Raw genomic sequence first — 6,198 nt, forward strand, 5'->3', positions numbered from 1 at the left:
AGAAAGCAATGGAAGAATCCCTTCCCAGATCTAGATTCTAGTATCACCAGCTATTTTGGTGGGAGGAAGGGTAAGTTTTGTCCTTGCTTGGACTTCTTGTTCATTTATATCAAAGCCTATTTGAGGCAGTGCGTTCGGCAGTCCTGCAGATCTGTCTTTTGCTTCAACAGTGTTTGGAATGAACAGACCCAGGGACGCTCCTTGCTCCAGCCCCCGACCACCTTCCAACCTTTCTTCCTTTCGCAACCTTTGGAATCAGACACTCAGCTATCCTCAGCCTCCAGGACAGGCCAACACCAGTTTTTGAGCTTAGCTCCTTATCACTGATCAACCACGAGTTCACAGGTTCGTCAGAATTATTCCACCGAGGTGGAGGCCGCCGTCCACCGCCTGTTCAACATGCATCTGTGGACACTTACCTCTCTCTGAGCATCTATTTCGACAGCAACAATGGGACTCTGGACAGTATGGGCCACATTTTTCGCCAACTGGCTGAGGAGAAGTGTGAGGGCGCCCAGCGCCTCTTGAAAATGCAAAACCAGTGCTGCGGCCGCGCCCTCTTCCAGGATGCGCAGAAGCCTTCTCAGGATGAGTGGGGTAAAACCCAGGATGCTGTGGAAGCCGCCATTCTTAGGGAGAAGAATCTGAACCAGGCACTAACGGATCTGCGCGCCCTGGGTCCTGCCCGTGCAGACTCCCAGTTCTGTGATTTCCTGGAGAGCCGCTTCCTGGAGGAGCAGGTAAAACTCATCCAGAAGATGGGAGACCACCTGACCAACCTCCGCAGGCTGGCTGGTCCGCAGGCTGTGCTGGGCGAGTATCTCTTTGAAAGGCTCACCCTCGAGCCAAACAGGAGTCTCTGAAGTCCAGCCGCGTCTGAGGAGACCCTCTGGCGTCAGAGCTTCTGCCTGAAGCCCCGCTCTGCAGCCACTAGGCAGCTTTGTAACCGCCCTGGAGCCCTCTCCCAAGCCTTGGACCAAATGGAAACAATAATGCTTTTTGCAGAAGGAAAAAAAAAAGCCTATTTGAAATACAAACAGAATAAAGTGAAAAAAAGAAATATATACATATATTCACGTTCTTTTAACATATGAATTGCCCCACTTTATCTGTGTGAAATAAGTTTGTTCCCATTATTGGGCTGGTTCTCAAGCTTTGCTGCTCGTTTGAATTACCTAAAGAGCTTTGAAGAAAAACATTGGTGTCTGGGTCCCAGCCCCAGAGATTTTGATTCAGTAGGTCTAGGGAGGAGCCTGGGCACGGGAAGGTCTCAGAGTTCCCCAGGTGATTCTAATGTGCAGCAACTTTGTGAACCACCTCTTGGCTTCAATGCAGCTAGTCATCAGATATTAAATCTAAGACACATGGACTACTAGTGCGTGAGCTCTGTCGCTAGGTGTATTCCATTTTCTTTCTCCTGGAAGATTCGTGCCAGGGAAAATGATTGATAGTTGTGTTACTTCTCTGAAATGGATGGAAATTTCCAATTAGCGTGAACAGGGGAGGGTGAATGGGTGAATGCAATAAGGTGTATCATTTACGTATTGCCCTATGTGTATGGCTAGAAGCTTTTGCAACTGAGGTCTGCCCTACTTTTCATGCTAATGGTAATGCTTGTCCTCCTAATGCAGCCATAAACTTTATAAGCCCATAGGTAGACAGCATCACAAAATATTTACCCCTCCCCACTGGCCCACTCTCAAGCTTCACTCCCCTTCCCCAATACACAAATGTACATCAATGCGCTTGAGACCAATATCAACATACTGACCTTCAATTCTTCTACTCTGCAGCTTCCCTCTTATCAGGAGATGTCAGCATTTAGTGCAAGGACAAATGCTTGCCTCTTGAGGAGTAATGTAGACAAAGCCTCCAAGAGACAAATAGCCCTCAGGGAGGGGGAAAAAGTCTTTCAAAAAGGTTGATGCCCAGAGGAGGCATTTTCAGTCATCTCAGCTTAGAGGTCAAATATCCAAAATTAAAAAGGTTAAAAAAAAGAAGAAGAAAGCAAGGAAGAAAAGAAGGAAACAATTTTCTTATCTCATAGTAATAAGGCAGTTTTCCTTAAAAAAAAAAAGACTTAAATTCTCTTTCCTAATCAAAATGTGCTTTTCCATCTTTAGACTATTCCTCTTATATCCTGTATTATTCATGATGTTTAATTCTTGAAATAGCACATGGCTGAAAACAGAAGCTAACCTCTTGTTCACTATGAATTGAATCTTCTTTTCCTAGGACCCGTCTACAATGTACAATTTGGGGTTGGCCAACATAATTATTTTCTCTGAAATACGTTACAGCATTTTGCCTTTTCAATATATAGTTATACAATACATTGATAACACAACATATTTAATATAGTCAATATAGTAAATACAGCTATAACACACATGATATGATGCCACTTTGGTGATTTTCTTCATCCATGTAATTCTGAAATTTGACAGTATAGTTTTCAATTCTAATGAGCTGAGTATTACCTTTGCAAGGATAGAAAAATAAAATAAATTCATAATATTCTTGTGTGGTTTGCCCCTGGGGTGGATTACCATAATGGGGGGATATTTGAGCCTTTCCCCAAGTCATTAAAAATCCTCCAGCGAGCAGCCCCTTGTCCTCTCCAGGGAGTGGGGGGAAAGGATCTTTAATCATAATAATCCTGGGGGGAGAAATCTCGGAAATAAGACATCTGCTTCTGTGCCTTGTTGTTTTGCAGAATAGCAATGATTGCCTTAGCAGCTTCTATTGCCATATGTATACAATAAGTAAATGAACAGAAAATTGAATGAACGCATAAAAGAAGGATAAACCCACCCAGCTTAACAAACCCACTCTCTCACCTGCTGTGCCCCGAAACATGAAAGAAAGAATCATGGGATCATAAGGATTAATAAAATAACAGTCTCTGTTAACAATATTGACAGGAGGTATAAGGATAATTTGTCTGATGTGGGACCAACAGCTTAACTAACTGCTTAATTCTTTTTTTTTAAGGGCAATTCATTCATTTATTGTTTAAAGATTGTAAGACATCTGAATTTTTGTAGCACAATTTAAATGTTTTACTTTTTTGATAAAGCAGAGTATAATAGCAAAAACAATTAGTTTCCAGTAATATCTATATCTCTATTCAGAATTAAGTCTTCCACAGACATGTAACCTGGAAACAAAAGCCTGTTACAATAAGCAAAGCTTCAACGGAGTGGCTACTTTTTGGGCCAGGGAAAGGTTCATCCCTATAGGAGGATGATGTGCTATGTAAAATGGCTGCAAGGTCACAGCCTTGAGGGCGTTGGAAGTCTACTATCCTATTCCACATTACGTAGTTCAGGGAACTTCAAATGTCTGTTCATCTGCAACCAAGCTGGCAACCTTTAACTGATATTTCAAGCAGGTAAGAAATAAATGAAAAGAAATCCCTACATTGATGTTCCTTGATTTACACTGTTAAATGGTTCATTAACATGTAATTCTGGCTAAGAATTACATTTGAGACTCCTTGCTCAGATTTTGGTTAACAGTACAAATCTTTCAGAAATTCATGTTTTTATTAATCAATAATTTGTCAGCTAGGATACGTTCAGGCATCAGCTGCAACATCAAAATAGGTGCACTGCCTCAGCGCTTTGGAAAGACATAATCTAAAACACTAATAGCAGACAAAATATCTGTTACTAGACAGCATATGTGCAGTACAGCAAGACAAAAACATATTCATATGTGCCACGGACCAGCCTCAGAAAGAGGATTTCACCGCCCAGGGTCAGAAGGGACGGGGTAAGGAACTGAAGTAGCACCGACGAATGGGGTCAGAAGGACCAAGACAACTGACGGTTGCAAGGCAAGTTTTATTATGCTACAGTTGCAGATTATATAGACTAGAAAAGGGAAGGTTGCCAGACGGTGGTTTACATTATCTAATGACCGTCTCGGCTCAAGGTTAACTTCCCTGGGAGAAAACCCATAAACCCAGAATCATCCAAAATAACCTGCACGTGCAGGGTGGAGACAGATTGGCTTGTCTCATTTTACATACTTTCTGATTTCTGGACCCTGGTGATTTATCTCCCGTGGAATGGAACAAGGAGGGGAACAAGTAGGGACAGTCCCTTCGAGCAGCAGCGGCATGCCTGGCATGTCTGTAGCCTGCTCTCAAGGCTGATTGCTTCCCACAGGTCCCCCTTCTTTATTTTTTAATTTTTGCTGCAAAATAATTCCATGAAGCTTAGTGCCGAGAGTAGTATACTGAAGCATGAGGATACGAAACAGACATGAGAAGATTATTATCAATAATAGGCAAATTATGGCCAGGGTAATAACTCCTGACAACCCTCTAGTAATCCACGACTAAGGGTTTAACCACTTTAAATGATCCAGTAAAGTTTGAATTACATCTTCTGGTGAAATATCATCAAGATGTGCATGTTGTATATCCTGAATTTCAGCATTTAATTTCTTAAGATCAAGACTAATATTATTATCTGACCAAACATTCAGCAGATGCATTTTTACTTTTTCCCATTCCCAAATACAGTCATTGTACTTGTAAGGAATAACACAAATCCACGTATACTTTGCATGACAAGCTAAACGCATCCTCAATTTTAATGCTGCCATCTGATCTCCAATCCTCAAAATTGCGTTTTTAAATTCATCTAACTTGTTATTAATCTGTAAATCTATGTGACTTTGTAAAGATTAAGCAAGACTGGTATTTTGAGATAATTGATTAGCAAAGTGAGCATGATTAATACTCTGTGAAAGAGCAAGACGGGCAGTAGCCGCGGTAGCAGACAGAGCAGCCAAGGCAAGTAAACTTACTATTAGCCACCCAATAAAGCGTCTCCTTCTCTGCAAGGCTTTAGAGAGTTCCACCCATGCCTGTACTCCAGTATCTTCATACCAAGGTTCTCTCAGATGTACAGGCACCATAACATATATGGGTTGCCTTAGTATAAGCACAGATTGTGTTCCTGCAGAAGGGAACATACAACTGCTAAAAATACAATGAACACAGCTAATATTATATCCTCCTTTGGAAGAATTACCAATGTTAATAGAACCAATCAAAAGTGTATATGGAGGAGCAACACAAGTTATAACAGGTGTATTGGAATAAGTTAGAGCTAGTTTCCATATATCCCAGTTCTTTTGAAATGTGATAAACCTATCTATGATGGGAATAGAAGAGAGAAGAATTGACCCCTTGGTATGATCTGTAGTACACCATATTTGGTTATTATTCCAAGATGCATTGCAACATTCAAAATTGGATCCAGCAAAGTTAATGGTCATAAAAGGAGGAAATTGAGGTTTTGATTTTCTGTTAAGAATAGTAACCTTATGTCCAACTATAAGTATCCCTTGTCCTCCAAGTAAATGCTTCATACAGAAATAATTTCCTGAATCTTCACCTGGAACCTTGGCTATAGTAATAGCGGAATCCCAAAGTGGCGAGGCATATGAGATTCGACCTCTAATATTAATAGCTTGCCCATTTTTATACCAAATGATGGTATCCTTAAGATCCTCTCGTCGGCTGGTAGCCGGGCCTGTAAGAGTAATGTTGGTTCCTGTAAAATGAAGGTTCACAAAAGCAAAACAGTGTAATAAATGAGTGATAACATGTTTAGTAGCTTCTCGGGTCTGTGCTGTAGCACAGAGGAAACCAGAATAAGTATCAATAGTGACATGAACAAATTGTAATTTCCCAAAAGACGGGATATGAGTAACATCCATTTGCCATAAATAACTAGGTAATAATCCACGAGGATTAACACCATAATGTGGAACAGGAAGGTGAGGTAAGCACTGTGGGCATTGCTTAACAATTTGTCGGGTGGCTTCACGAGTAAGGGAAAATTCTTTGCGTAACGTAGCCGCCGACTGATGGTGTAAAGCATGCGACTGCTGTGCTGCTTGTGAAGCAGTTTGATCATAACTTACCATAATATGAGGGTGTCCAGGACATGGACCATGAGTATCAACAGTATGAAGATAATGAATGCAATACCTTAGCCATTCTTGACAGCATGACGAACGGAAAGGAGGAGGACGGTAATTTGGGATATGTCCTGCTTTAGGGAAAAGAGATTGAGGAGGAAGAGTAACTTTAACTTTATTTTTGGGAGGAAAACGCACAGGATAAAGATCACGTTTAGATCGAGTTAAAACATCTGCAGTCACATTAAGTTTAGA

General features: G+C 41.1%; 1 pseudogene across 1 annotated transcript; it reads left to right on the forward strand.

The window, feature by feature from the left end:
- Positions 1-338: 338 nt before the first annotated feature.
- On the forward strand, positions 339-1,029 carry LOC308611115 (ferritin light chain-like; annotated as a pseudogene). Its single transcript has one exon. The product of its transcript is annotated as a ferritin light chain-like (transcript).
- Positions 1,030-6,198: the final 5,169 nt, after the last annotated feature.

This window comes from Mesoplodon bidens, assembly GCF_964165515.1.
Source record: "Mesoplodon bidens genome assembly, contig: HAP1_SCAFFOLD_1761, whole genome shotgun sequence".
Classification (NCBI taxonomy): domain Eukaryota; kingdom Metazoa; phylum Chordata; class Mammalia; order Artiodactyla; family Ziphiidae; genus Mesoplodon; species Mesoplodon bidens.